Genomic DNA, 15,578 nt, shown 5'->3' on the forward strand with positions numbered 1-15,578 from the left:
TCCAGAAAATTATGTCCATTTTTTGAGGGAACTAAAGAATGTTCTAGGAGTTAATTTACCCCTTGGTACCTCTAGCTTGACCTAAAAAGGCAGAAGCAAGGGGTGATTCCAGATACTTTGTGTTGCTTCCTTAGCTTTGTCCTTAGCCCAATCCTTATGGACTGGGTGGGATCCACTGGGGGTGGGGTGGCGCTGATGGTATATCATCAGTGACATCTGAAAGAGCTATTTTTACAAAAACTCCGTTAGACCTTAGGGTACCAGGATCAAAGTCTTGGTACTTCATATCACTTTCTCAAATCAGGTTTGGCACCTAAGGGGCTCCCCCATGACACTGGAGGTACCTGGAGGACACTGGGAGGTGAAGGGGGTGGATAGGTTGTCAAGGAGTTAGAGCAGAGAGACAGGGCAATTTCGGGACAGCTAAATGGCCATCACACTTCATTTTTGTGGCAGGTGGAATTCTTCAAGAGGCTGGAGTCCCATATGGGGAGACAGGAAAAGAGCAAGTAACAAAAGTAATACATTTGCAAGTTACATACTTTGGATAGATTATGTCATCGAATCCTCACAAAAGCCTTATGAATGGCATACTAATTTGTCCCCGTTTTCCAGATACGGTTTTTGAGGAAGGTGTCATTTCAGTACATTGTCCAAGGTCACTTGGCCAGCAAGTAAAGAGTGCAGCTTTAAACTCAAGCCATCTGATTCCAGAGCCCTTGCCTTCAGTCATTTCCTTCAGGTATGCCCTCGTATTTGTGAGGGCTGGAAATACTGTGGCACGATGCTCGTTAGTGCAGTTCGCTTGCTCCGACACAGCTAGCGGAGTTGGAAATCCTCAGTTTCACAGTGGAGCTCTGAGGCCATGAAAAAAGAAAGACAGGAGAAGTGTTGGCAAGGAACCTCTTTTTCTTTCTCAGCAAAATGCACACATGTTTTAACAGTAACTACTACCCGGGGTATAATAATTATCCTGTGGTCAGTAGATGGTTTTTAAAGACACTTTCTTCAGGGATAAGCATTACGCTTAGGCATGCATTAACACACACACACACACACACACAAATGTGTTTAGCATCTGTAAATATTTTTTTGACCGTGAAATTCCTAGAACAATAAGCACCACTTTCCCATCTTTAAATTTTTCCAGGTGGCAAGATATCTGTGGGCGAGGGAATAGGCAGAGACTTGACTGACCTCTTGAGTTAGTAAAATGAGATGTGGGAGGGAAAGAAAAAACAAAGAAACAAAAAAAACACAAGGCGATTGTCCTACTTTTGTAAGGTGGCGCCATCTACCTCAAGAAGGCTGAAATAGAAATATGACCAATTAATTTATACGTTACCTTTCTTTTGAAGAATTAAGAATGGCTTCACAATTAGATTTCTCCTCATCACATATTTCTTTGAAATATAGCTATCTATTGATTTCCTTTTTTAATCATTTTTGAATGCCCTTGTTATACCGAAAGTCACTGTGCTCGGTAATGTGGGCCTGAAAGTGAAAACACACCAACATGGCCACTGGCTTCTAGACTGCCATCTAGTGGAAGAAAGGTGAAAAGGCAGATAATTATGCCAGGAACAGTGTAGATAAATATGCTCAGAATAACGGTACTGATTTGCACAGGGTGTTATTGAATTAGACTCATCTCTAGGGATGAGGATGTAAGGAGTAAGAAAGTGGTTCTCAAGGATGGAACTCCTGTTGTAAGTGCTGCAGGATGCACAAAGCCAAGTAAAGGAGTGGCATGGCCGTGGGAGGTATAGTCCATCTATACACAACCATGCAGGCAGCTTAAGCAAAGGAGAAGGTGGTGGTGGGTGGGTGAACTACGCGCAGTGAAGAGTTGCTGGAGTGTAGGCTGGGAAGGCTGAGGCTGAGGCTGAAGTCAGGAGCCTGCTCACAGATGCCTTGCCCATGTAGACTCTGCAGACTGGAGCCAATGTGAGGCCAAATTCTCACTGCTTTGAGGATGTATAGAATTTTTCCACAAAGCTAAATTTATTCAATGGAAGTGACCGTCCATTTTCCTGGGATTACATTGCATGTGTAGTTTTAAATTATCCTTTTGTTTTTATCAAAGGATTTTGATAGGTTTTTTGTTGTTGTCCTTCTTTAGCATGCAAATTTGGCATCTTCATTGGTAAGTTATAATATGAAAAAGCAATTATCCTGGTCTGCAAGTTGAACAGTCTGAGAACCACTGCTGCAGAACGAGTGAGCCTTTGAAGGGATTTAGCCATGGGATGCCATAGCTCAATTTACATTTTAAACAATTTCTTCAACTGGGGCACCTGGGTGGCTCAGTCAGTTAAGTGGTTAAGCATGTAACTCTTGATTTCAGCTCAGGTCGTGATCTCACGGTTCATGGGTTTAAGCCTCTCGTGGGCTCTGTGCTGACAGCTCAGAACCTGGTGCCCGCTTTGGATTCTGTGTCTCCCTTGCTCTCTGCTCCTCTGCCACTCATGCTCTGTCTCTGTTTCTGTCTCTGTCTCTCTCAAAAATAAATAAACATTAAAAAAAATTAAAAAAATTTTTATTAAAGAAAAAAAATTAAGTTTATTTATTTTGAGAGAAAGAGAGAGAGTGAGGGTACAGGTGAGGGGCAGAGAGAGAGGGAGGGAGAGGATCCCAAGCAGGCTCTGAACTGTCAGCACAGAGCCTGATGTGGGCCTAAACTCACAAACTCCGAGTTCATGATTTGAGCCGAAATCAAGAGTCAGACGCTTAACCGACTGAGCCACGCACGTGCCCTCTAGGTACATTTTAATACACATTTTCTATCCCTGTCCCCTCACCTCTACCCCAGCTCTTACAAGAAACTGAAATTAGCAATCAGCTCCTGTCAGATGTTATAGTTCAAACAGGTCTTGTTTGCAAGGGCGATCATAAACCTTTGGCCACCTTAGAGAAAACTGGTTCTAACCATGTATCTGGAACCAGTTGTGAAATCACATTGCTTTTGCTATTGAGGCAGAAGCTACACCCTAAAAGTTAGCTGCGTGCTCTCCGGAGAAAGAAGTTTTGATGTGTGTAAACATGGTGAATTAGTCAAGGAACTAGAATTCAAATTGCAGATATTCTGATCCAACCCTGCATTATAACTGAGCAGAGAGTAGTAGTACAAAATAACATACTGAGACCCTTTGCTCGGCAGCTGGCAAAAGATACAGCAGAGACCCCAGAGGACTGCTGGGAAAGATTCGTTGAATGATAATGAAACAATAAAAGGCCATATCCCCTGAGTTTTGATTCTACTTGGCTCTGATAGAAAAGTATGCTTGAAATGTGGAAAACACTCAGAAATGAATTTGGGAAGGCTGCATCACGTGGTATGAGAGCAGGAAATTAACTTTGAAAGGAACACAGCATGGAAATAAGATTAAGCGAGAAAGGTATTGAGAGTTGCTGAAATACCTTGTTCTTAAGTGAGTGGCAGGTCTTTGAATTCAACAGCCAGTAGTTAAATCAAAACATTAAATAGTCATTCTTAACAGTTTGCATTTGAGGAGCAGGGGGCAGGATTGTGTTCATGTCTCTGAACTGACTCCATCTTATCACTGAAGTGCTTAGTGTTGCCATAAGGCAACAGGAGATAAGTGACTTTCAATAACTTTCAGTAAGCACACAGTGGACTTAAGGTAAATAAGCTGATAAAATTTCATGAAACAACACATTTATTAGAGATATATGGAGCACCCACATGCTGTGAAAGATTTTACCTAGTGGGTGCAGCACACACGGTTTGTTGCCTATACTCCATCCATTCCCTTTCTTTCATCCTCCTAATAGTATTCAAATTTTTCTTTGGGAAGCAGCTGTTCCTTCAGTAGAGCAGCCCTTCAGTTTTGGTGCAACGGCCTGCACCTCCAGCTGCCTATCCCTAGCGGGGAATCTCATCTTCCATGCCACAGGGATTGGTTGAGGGACCCCTGGTGGAAGCCAATCAGTGCATAGTTTTTATCCTTGTCAGGGGGCGGTCCAATCCGTGTGAAGCTCTCAACTTTTGTCCTGCACTGCCCTCTCCGAGTGAGCGGGGTTACTCCTCCGGAAGTGAACAGGGAAGCTTGCAGGTCCGTTTGCTGGGGGCAGCCATCTTGTTCTGAGAGCCGCTAGCCTGAAGACCGAGTCCATACCCAGAAGAGAGGACAGCTGGGAGGATGGTGGAAAACGGAGCAAGAGCGCATATGAGATCAGGTCCAGGGCCTCCCTTCCCCTGGGCTTCCCAGTTTCAGGATCCAGTGCATGCCATTTGTTGTTTGCCAGTTTATTTGCTCGTTGATTAGTTGGTTGGTTGGTTGCTGACGCAGAGGGATGGTAGGAAGTATAAAGCTTGTCTTTACATTCGTACAAGAAACGTAAACCTTGGTTCTTTATACTTCAGGTTGATTGTGGAATGACTGGTGTTTCTCCCTCACCCTTTTCTGGCAGGTGGTATTAGCAGGAGAAACACTTGTGTCTCTTTCTCACTCTTTTTTAATGTTTTATTTATTCTTGAGAGAGAGAGAGAGAGAGAGAGGGAGACACAGAATCCAAAGCAGGCTCCAGGCTCTGAGCTGTCAGCACAGAGCGTGATGCGGGGCTCAAACTCAGGAACTGTGCGATCATGACCTGAGCCAAAGTCAGACGTTCAACTGACTGAGCCAGCCAGGCTGCCCTGAAAGATTTCTCTTTTTAAAAAATTTGTAGCTATTTCATTCTGAAGAACCGGAGATTTTCCTTCAAGCTCTGTTGAAGGAAACACAAGATGGTGTTCGTTGCCAGAGAGAGTCAGGAGTAAGACCGAGGGAACTAGAAGGACATGAGGGGAAAATGACCACAATTTCCCCTGACTCCTTCTCCAAACAGAATAAGCCTGTTACAAGGCTTTCCCCCCGAGTCTTAAGACTTCATTTTACGAACGTATGGTAAGAGGTTGGTGCTTGAGGTAAGACTTGTCTAACAGTGGCATTCAGATTAATATAGCCATGCCTGAGTAGGGGGGCCAGTCTGCCAGGGGCTTGGGTGCACAAAGGACTGAGAATCTCCCCGGGGGAGATCTCATTTTCTGGGAGGCCCAGGAGGCAAACTTGGCCTAGTGAAAAAAACCTCAGTTTTTAGAGCAGAGAGATAATTCGGAGTAGAGCCTCAAGTGGATTTACATGTGGTTCCTGAGATGGGAAATAGAGGGTTGTGGTAAAAAATGCAAAAAGCTAAAAAGGGAAGGAGGAGGAGGAGAAGAGAGAAAAAGAATGTGGTTGGGCAGGGGCGGTTTTCAGGTGCTGGCTATAGCCATTGTCCGTATGAACTTGGGTTTCTGCTGATTTTGGGGGTGGCTCTGTCTCTAGCCTAGACAGGATAATGGCCACCACTGGTGTGCTGAGAATTATTTAAAAAAAAAAAACCCGCAAACAACCCCAAACCCCGTGATGATAAAATAAAAGGAGACCAGGTAGCAGCAGGAAATGTAGCTGGTAGCAATCGCTTGGAAGGAAAGGCTGCAATTTCATATGAAATTACTAGTTCTTCAAACATTAACAAGGTATCGAGCTTCTTTCACCAGAAAAATGCAGGGAAAAAGCCTTTATTGCTCTCTTGTGCAACATAATACCAATTTGATGGATTTGTAGAGGAATACCAACAGGTTCGTCTCTCAAAAGAAAGTCTGGTGCCAAGGAAAATATGTCATGTGGGAAACTACTCGGAGGCAGTAATGGAGCTCTAGTGCACTCCAGCCAGACACTCCCAGGGGCCAGAGCAGAAAGTCTCACAGACTAAATCAAGTGCTCACATTACAGGGGTTGTTGGATCAATATAAAACGTCTACCCAGTAGCAAGGGAAAGTGATCTGGGGTAAGTTTATACACCTAGGATAGAGTAGAAGGACCACACGACTGAAGCCCGTATCACACAGTTCTTTCAGTGTCCTTTCCCTTTCCTTCTCTCCTTTCTTTATCCCAGTGCTTCTCAACTCTGTCGCATCAATTCTCCTCATGATGGGGTGATTCCAAAGACTGGCGCCGAGTTTGAACAAGGGGGCTTAGCGAGCTCAAGGTGTCTGGAGTCGACACACAGTGGCCAGGATGCCTGGCCACAGCTGTAGTTCACTCACTTGTTTGCTGCACAGCTGTGACCTTTATCTCTTAGGCAGAGTATATGCAAAGCCACCATGGGTTCCCAATGGCCGACCCATTTAGAGATGACATGTGTCAGTCTGAAGGGGGCTTGGTTTGTACCTTTTGCTTTGGTCCTTCCCTTATTTTCTCTTTATGAGTAAACACTCTTGAGTCTGTCTTTTAAAATATCACGGGGGTGCCCGGGTTGTTCTGTCGGTTAAGTGTCCGACTTCGGCTCAGGTCACGATCTCCCAGTTTGTGAGTTCACACCCTGCATCGTGGTCTCTGATGTCCACAGACGCAGCAGCACAGAGCCTGCTTTGGATCCTCTTCCCCCACCCCACCCCCACTTTTTTCTAGCCTTCCCCTGTTTGTGCGCATGTGCTCTCTCTCTCTTTCAAAAATTTTAAAAATTATGTATTTCTTTCACTCTGTCTTTAACGTGTCTTCCAGATTGCCAGCCCGGAAGCTTATCTTTCGAATTCTTAACAGCACATCTTTTGAATTCTACTCATGTCTTGCAAGCCACTTGTTTACTTGCTATTGTTATTTAACACATCGTATGAGTCTTATCCATGCTACTAGCTTTTTCCTGTTGGCTACAGTAGAATTGAATATTCTCCATTAATAGCACAGACACATGACAGAATATAAGTTTTGCCTGCCTCACACACAGAGCACATCTCACCATCACCTATGTTTCAATGAAAGAACAGAACCAAACAAATCGAAAACATGGTCTGTACCCTTTAGCATCATAGAAAAAAATTAAAAAAGAAGCACCTGGGTGGCTCAGTCGGTTAAGCATCCTACTTCAGCTCAGGTCATGATCTCACGGTTCGTGGGTTCGGACCCCAGTTCGTGGGTTCAGGCCCCGCGTCGGGCTCTGTGCTGACAGCTCGGAGTTTGGAGCCTGCTTCGGATTCTGTGTCTCCCTCTCTCTGCCCCTCCCTCACTCATGCTCTCTCTCTCTCAAGAATAAATGAACATTAAAAAAATTTTTTAATGATAAAAAAGGAAAATTAAAAATTTTTTTAAGTTAAAAAATTTAATAAAAATTTTTAATTAAAAATAAATAAAATAAAATTCAGGTCACATATGAAACAATTAAGGAGAATTACTAATTTAAAATAAAGAGCCTCATGGCACATTTGGTCACATAGCAGATGTAAATGGGTTGTGAGAGCAACATGTCAGAAGGAAAGGCCAAATTGTTTAGTTAGCAAGGAAAACAATACAGCTGGAGAGAGGCAGCATTACATCCACAGAGGACAGCACTCATGTGATGAAGAGAATAGCTGTACTTCCTAGTGTTCTGTACATATAGTATTTTATATCCACACGACCACTCTGAAAGACGGATACGTGGAGAGGAAAGCGAGGTACAGGCACCACTCAGCTAAGCAGCAGCCGAGCTGGGGTTTGATCCCAGGTTGTCCCTGCTCTTTTTCATCATGAACCTACGTAAGATGACAGACATGGAGGGAAGAATGTGGTGGTTAAATGGGAAGTTGGAGGCCGTAGAACATTTTTTTTAAGTTCATTTATTTTGAGACAGAGAGAGCTAGTGTGTGAGAGCAGGGGAGGGGCAGAGAGAGACAGAGACAGAGACAGAAAATCCCAAGCAGGCTCCACACCACTGCCAGTGCAGAGCCCAACACTGGGCTTGAACCCGATCATGACCTGAACCAAAATCAAGAGTCAGAGACTTAACTGAGTCACACAGGCACCCGGGTCATAGAACATTTTTATTTCACGAAAGAGCAAATGGAAGCCTCTGAAAATGGAACAATACGAAATCAGAATTGTAAGTTGCCTACTAAGGGAAAGTGCCTTTGGGTAAATGAAAATGAAGCAACCTTTGCTATCCAAGTTTATCCAAGTTCAATATATATAGTATACTTTCTAAGCCTTGAAATGTTTAAAGTGTGTGTGTGTGTGTGTGTGTGTGTGTGTGTGTGTGTGTGTGAATAGTGGTATACAAAGGTTATTAGCTGAATTTATTAAGCTAAAGACAAAGGTCTCAAGTGAGATTCCTATGTGTTACATATTCTGAGCTTTCTCACCCGTGGTCCAAGGAGATAATATTGTCAAGTGTATACAGCATATCTTCTTATGTGTTTAAAAATACATCTTAATTTCTTTGCATGCATGGACATCACATTTTGTAAAACATAAATAATTGCAAAATGTCAAAAAATTTGATGACCAGAAGGTGGAAATATTTCATCAGTTGGACCTGTTGTCAATCATTTCAGATCTTTTAACTACTCCGATTAAATTCATTGGGATTTCTTATTTTTTCCTTTCCTTACTTGAATCACATTCCCCCACCCCCACTGACTATAATATCTCGGTTTAACTTCTGGTGGTAAGGATAGTTGCTATAATTGATATCTCCTTATTGCAGTTGTGTTTGGCAAGCTTAAATTAAATAACATAACTGACAGTTTCTAAACCTAAACACGTAAGTAAATTGCATTCTTCCACGCATTACAAAGTGGGTTACTGGCAGAATAGGGTAATAACTATGGTAGAGGTGTGTAGGAGAGCTGTCGTGAATTTGCCTCCATGGAAAACTAGTTCCACATCTAATTTCTGTCAAAGAAAATGGCCTATATACCACTCAAAAGCAAAACCATTGTGGGGCAGCCTTTAATTGGTTTATATAATTGGTCAAACATATTTAGTTACCTGGCATATATTTTTCAGCTAAATTCTGTTGAAAAGCTCATCAGAAAGCTACATGACTTAATATTTGACATTTCAAGCATGTATTATCAAATTTTACTGGAAAGTTATTAGCACTTTCAAAATTTCAGGCTAATGAAATAATCATTTTTGACCTTTGACTGTTTACCTGTCTGGGGAGGGAGCGACACCAGAACTGTTTTCTGAGGTAAGTGAGGCCCTGCCCGTGGAACTCCCCTGGTTTATTTCTGTGACCTAGTCATGGTGGATCTTCACAAAGGGCATGAATCTTGGTAGGCATTTTGATTTTCATGAGTTAATACTCTATCTGCTCACTAAGTCTTATTGAACTGTTCTTGCCAGGAATAATGACTACCAACTCCTGATGACCAACTCTCAAGAGTGTCATGGGGCGATGAGCCCACTGATTTCCCTAGTATTCTGATGTCTATACCTGAATCAAGCCAAATCATGAGGGACCACATGGTGTTGGCCCTTGTGGAATAGCACTCTCTTGGACGCTGTGCTCTTGCATCTTGTTGGGATATTAAACTGCCATTAAACTATTGAATTTATAACTTACTAGCCAATCTCCTTTCCATGTTGCATAAATCTTATTTTGCCACTCTGGCTTTGGTGTCAGTAGCAAAAACCAGGGGATTTTGCTTTATGATCTCTGGGTCTAGGTGGCTACCTGCTGATTGGGACACCCCTCTGACTGGTAATTCACAGTAGGGTGGGTTGGTGACAGTGGTCTATTTCTGGAACAGTGGTCCATCACTTTCTCAATACCTACTCAAGGGTCTTTCCTTCTGGATGTTGCCTAGTTTCCTGAGTATCCTGAATATCTTGAATATCTCCTCCCATAATCCTTCTCATGGTTTCATTCCACCATCCTCATTGCTCAATGCTACCATCCACAGAACAATGATCTTTCACATAGAAGAACAGAGGTTCTGGCCCTCGGTCCTTCTTCTTTCTTGGGTTTCTCCTGGATCTTAACAGTCTGTCTATTCATGTTAGTGTCTAGTGACTTCTCAAGAGGGAAGGCTGAACACTGGTCTTAGGTCCTCAGGAGCAGAGGAGGAAGTGGCAGATGCTTCAACTCTATTTGAAGTATCTAAAGTCAAACAAATTTCACCATAAATCTTCAATACTCCTCATGTACAGATGTGACTTCAATATTCACTTCCAAGTTGAGCTGAACCAAGCCCAGTTTAGTGTAGGCTCAATTCCAGTGTGAGGTGAAGATTATACTTTTATATCCTTTCTTTTTCTGTCCAAATCTCAGCTCTCCATGTCTCAAAACCCGTTGTTCAAATGTTTTCAGGAATTTCTCCAAGATCTCCATATGGAAAATTTTAAAATTTTATTAAGAGATGTAAAAGAGAACCTGAATAAATGGAGAGACTTACCATGTTATGGGAAGGAAGACAGCATCATAAAGATGCCAATAATACTCTGCAACTTGAATTATAGGTTCAGAACCGTTCCAATCAAAATTATGGAACTTGCTAAACTAATTTCACAACTTATATGGGAAAGAAAAGGGTCAAAAATAGCCAAGATACTTCTGAAGTATCAGGTTTCAGAACTTAATGGGAAGCTATGATTAAGGCAGTGAGGTGACAGTATAGGGATGCTCGTGGGCTAGATATCTACATGGTGTCAAAGTAATGCTTATTGATTAGATATTATTATATGTTCAAAATACTTATATAAATTTATAAGAAAGAAATTTGGCAGACACAAAATACATCAATTAATGAAAGTTAACTTCACCAATAATGTGATAAATCAACATCATGTACCTCTATATAGGATGCACTGAGAATGACACAGAATCACTCCTGTGGTCTCCTGGCCCCAAATGTATAACCTAGAGGTAATTGTGAGGAAACACTAGACAGATCCAAAATGAAGGACATTCTAGAAAGTAACTGGCCTGTACTTCTCAGAAGTGTCAAGGTCATGAAAGACAAAAGACTGAGGAACTGTTCCAGATCAGAGGCTAAGGAGACACAACAACAGCATGCAGCATGAAAGACACTGTTGGCACAAGTAGCAAAATTTGAATGGAGTGTGTGGTTTTGGTGGTGGTGTTATAGTAATGCTATCCTCTCAGTTTCAGTGGTTGTATTTGTTGTGTACGAGACTGTATTTGTTTTTAAGAAATGCATACTGGGGTGCCTGGGTGGCTCAGTCGGTTAAGTGTCCGACTTTGGCTCAGGTCATGATCTTGGGGTTTGTGAGTTCGATCCCTACGTCAGGCTCTGTGCTGACAGCTCAGAGCCTGGAGCCCGCTTCAGATTCTGTGTCTCCTCCTCTCTCTGCCCCTCCCATGTTCATGCTCTGTCTCTCTCTGCCTCTCAATAATAAATAAATGTGTAAAAAAAATTAAAAAAAAAAGAAATGCATACTAAAGTATTGATGAATAATGGGTTTTTTGAAAGTTACTCTCTGAAATGGTTCAGAGAAAAAGATCACACACACACACACACACACACACACACGAGGACAGAGAAGAAAATGAGAATAACGTAAATGATAGAATGTTAACAGCTATGGGGTGGGTGAAGAATATGGATAGAAACGCTTTATATTTTTCTCTCAACTTTTCTGTAAGTTTAAATTATTTTAAAATAAAGAATTAAAGACGAAGTTGGGAATTTCTACAAATAAAAAGGAAAGCATACATGACATAACATAAGAATGGAGGAAAACAAACGTTGCACCCAAGAGCATTTATACGTGGCTTATAAGGCCATGATGACGTACATATTTGGCCTCATTAATGGTGCTGATCAAGACCACAGTGAGGCACCATTTTCTATCTGTTTAACTGTCAAATTTAAAAATCTGTAAATTAAAAGAAAATCTGTAAATATCAAGGATTTAGTTTCAAATGATCCATTATAAATGGCTGGAGGGAACATAATTTGTTGCCGTCACTCTAAACAACAGCTCATCATTACCTCCAAATGTTGAACATTTACATACCCTGTGACTCAGCAATTCAAAAGGTGTATAGCTAAGAACATCACTAATACATAACCTTGGAACATGTACAGTATGCTCATGGCACTACTATTTACAATAAGAAGAACCTGGAGGGGTGCCTGGGTGGCTCCATCGGTGAAGCGTGTGACTTCAGCTCAGGTCATGATCTCGCAGTCTGTGAGTTCAAGCTTCACGTCGGGCTCTGTGCTGACAGCTCAGAGCCTGGAGCCTGCTTCAGATTCTGCATCTCACTCTCTCTCTGCCCCTCCCCTGCTCATGCTCTGTCTCTCTTAGTCTCAAAAATAAATAAAAACACTAAAAAAATTTTTTTAAAGAAAAACCTGGAAAGGACCTAAATGCTCATCAGTGGAAGGATGAAGTGAACTATGGCACATTTGCACCATAAATAATTTTAGCAATATAACATGAAACGAAAAAGGAAGTCATCCCCCAATCACATACAGCATGATACCATTTTGCAAAGTGAAAATACCTAAAATTTTTAAAATGATGAATATATAGTAAGTTCATAAAACTGTCTAAAAAGAATGCAAGAGATAGTGGATACACAGGATGTGTGTTTTTGTTGCCATATAGAACACTTTGAGGTGAGTTAATGTTTCTATTTCCAAAAAAACAAAAACTTTTGGTAACTTAATTTTTTTTTTTTTGTAAGAGAGAGGGGCACAAGTAGGGGAGGAACAGAAAGAGGGAGAGAAAATCCCAGGTGGGCTTCCAACTGTCAGTGCAGAGCCTGATGTGGGGGTTGAGCTCACGGAACAGTGAGATCATGACCTGAACTGAAAGCAAGAGTTGGACTCTTAACCGACTGAGCCACCCAGGTGACCTGACTTTTGCTAACTTTTTTTTTTTTAATTTAAAAAAAAATTTTTTTTAACGCTTATTTATTTTTGAGACAGAGAGAGACAGAGCATGAACGGGGGAGGGTCAGAGAGAGAGGGAGACACAGAATCTGAAACAGGCTCCAGGCTCTGAGCGGTCAGCACAGAGCTCGACACGGGGCTCGAACTCACGGACTGCGAGATCATGACCTGAGCCGAAGTCGGACGCTTAACCGACTGAGCCACCCAGGCGCCCCATGCTAACTTTTAATTAAAAGGCCCTTGAGGCTTTTATTCATCAAATTCTAAAAGTCTGAAGGTTCGGCCTTATCCAAGGTATCCATTACACAGATTTGACCTGTAGTTTATTGTGGTGGACAAAATAAGAAATGTTATACCCTAAAATATAGTCTTCATCAAGACAGAGATTTTTAATATCTTTTGTGTTTACTATTGTATCTCAGGGATCTAGAAGAGTACCTGGAACATAGAAGACAATCAATAAATAATATTTCCCAATAAATAATAATATTGAATGAATGAAAACTGTTTTCCAATGTTAAAGGGTCACACTGAAGTAATGTGAAGTGTCCAGTTGGTGGAGCCCATGTTGCATTTGTTGACAGTATATGACAGAAGAATTGGAAAATTCGGGAATGAATGCATCTATATCCACGCGTGAATATTAGGTGGTTCTACGGGAACCCGTCATATGTTTAGATTTTTCTCTGATACATATTAATTGGCGCCAAACTTCAACCTTTTTCGTTTGGCATTTGTTTGTTTGATTAACAACTTCCTAATAGTAGAAAATTTAAATCATTTGGTCTTTGAGTCAGTGTTAAGTGAAAAGTTTCTCCTCTCTGTGAACTTCACCTAGATTGTTAAATTTATTGCATTTATTTCTGGCTGAAAGAGTGTTAAAGAATGAGAAAAATCTGTTTAAAAGAGAATGAGAGGTCATAGGTGGTAGAGCATGTAATGTAACTGTCAACTCTGGTGACATGCTTCTAAAGGAGAACAGAACCAAAGCAGTTTTCTCTATCATGTAGTTTAAAAGACCTGGCATTCGTGTAAATGCAGTGTATCTGAATCAAATTATTTGACTTATTCAGTTTTCTTCCTTGAGCCACTGACCTAGATGCTCGTGGTCATATGGTTCTGTACACCTGCTAACCAGGCCCACTTCTCACCCCTTCCCACTTTGGAAAACTTTGCTGTGCTCTTGGAGCTCAGAATCTGTCATCTGCAGATTTCCTAGGCCCTCTACTTCTCTGAATAGTCTCTTTCCTTTTTCGCTCAGTTGAAAGCTGGCTCTTGTGTGAGGACCCTGCTTCCCTGCCTCTCTCACTTTCCCTCCATGCCCTCTTACCAGGGGGCTTGGAGGGGCCTGTCTGTGCCCTGTCGACCATTCTCCTTCCACTCCCTGAAAACTCCCATCTTTGAAATCCTTACCATCAAACTGTTCTACAACCCCCACTTTCTTCATCATCCACTTCCGTCCCTCCTCCTCATTTCTTTCATATTTTTAGCTCCTGGCTTACTGCCATTGTCTTCTTAAAACTCCTGTAACAATTTTTGGTTATTTCAGTATTCAGATAAATGATCCTTTCAACACTCTGGGCTCTTGGTTTCTGAACCTCCTCTTCTCCCAGGATCTTGTCTGTTTCCTTACTTCAGTCCTCACTCCCACGGTCATACTGGCCCTGTGTTGACCAAACCGATTTTCTTACCTTACCCGCAGTTTTAAGCACCCACTTCTCTACAACCACAGCCTCTCTAGCTCAATGTCTCTGACGTCCTCACTTTTCCAAGCCCCGCAAGACCTTCAATCCACTGATCTGACCAGCTTTTCTCCTTCAGTGACCTCATTTTACAGCCATACTTGGCCTGGATTCCATGCTTTGACATCACAGTAGCCCCCTTGCTTCATCTTTCATCACAGGTGCTTGGAAAACCCCAATCCTAGCTTGCCTAATTCGCTGCCTGCTCCACACCTGCCTCCTTGCAGGTGAACATGACTGGATGAAACTCTGCAGCCATGACCCCCGGGGCACATATGAAACGCACCCCCAGTAACCTCACACTGGCCTTTCCTGCTGCCTGCAGCCCTACTGCCTCTCCCTGGCCCATTCTTTCTCCCATTTTTCTCGGCCAGTGTTTTTTCACATTGTGCACTAAAAAAACAAAACAGGTTGGAACAGAATAGAACTTTTTTATTTTATTTTATTTTTAATTTTTTAAAATTTACATCCAAATTAGTCAGCATATAGTGAACAGAATAGAACTTAATAGCACATAATAAGGATACATATTATTTCATGAAACGCTTGTTTCAGTTATATATATACCTACATTTACATATACATGTGTTTGGTTAGGATATAGAAGGTACTTTGCATTGAAAAAAAAAGTTCAGGATCACCTGGTGGGTTGAGCAGCTGAGTTCAGCTCAGGTCATGACCTTCTGGTTCATGAGTTCAGTTGCATAGGGTTTGGTGCACGGCAGGGCAGAGCCTGCTTCAGAACCTCTGTCCCTCTCTCTCTCTGCCCCTTTCCCACTGGCACTCTCTGTCTCTCAAAAATAAATAAAAAACTTTTTAAAAAGTTCAAGAGGGACACCTGGGTGGCTCAGTTGGTTAAGTGTCCTACTTGGGCTCAGGTCGTGATCTCACAGTTCATGGGTTTGAGCCCCGCATTGGGCTCTGTGCTGACAGCTCAGAGCTGGGAGCCTGCTTCGGATTCTCTGTTTCCCTCTCTCTCAAAAATAAATAAACATATATTTTTTTTTAATAAAAGAAGTTCAAGAAGCACTGTCTTAGGCAATTACTTCACATCTCCTCTCACCTCAATCTTCCATCACCTCCTCCATCTCCTCACTGTCATCTGATGGCCCAGCTTCCTACTGTACTAAAGAATGAGGAGGAGTTAGAGAATCTCTTCGCCT

At 42.0% G+C, this 15,578-nt stretch overlaps 1 long non-coding RNA gene across 1 annotated transcript; it reads right to left on the reverse strand.

The window, feature by feature from the left end:
* Positions 1 to 526: 526 nt before the first annotated feature.
* LOC109501637 lies at positions 527 to 14,521 on the reverse strand. Its single transcript, XR_002743920.2, has 2 exons — positions 14,365 to 14,521; positions 527 to 857 (listed from the first exon to the last, which is right to left on the reverse strand). It is a non-coding gene; the product is annotated as an uncharacterized LOC109501637 (long non-coding RNA).
* Positions 14,522 to 15,578: the final 1,057 nt, after the last annotated feature.

Source organism: Felis catus, chromosome B4, assembly GCF_018350175.1.
Source record: "Felis catus isolate Fca126 chromosome B4, F.catus_Fca126_mat1.0, whole genome shotgun sequence".
NCBI classification, from domain to species: Eukaryota; Metazoa; Chordata; class Mammalia; order Carnivora; family Felidae; genus Felis; species Felis catus.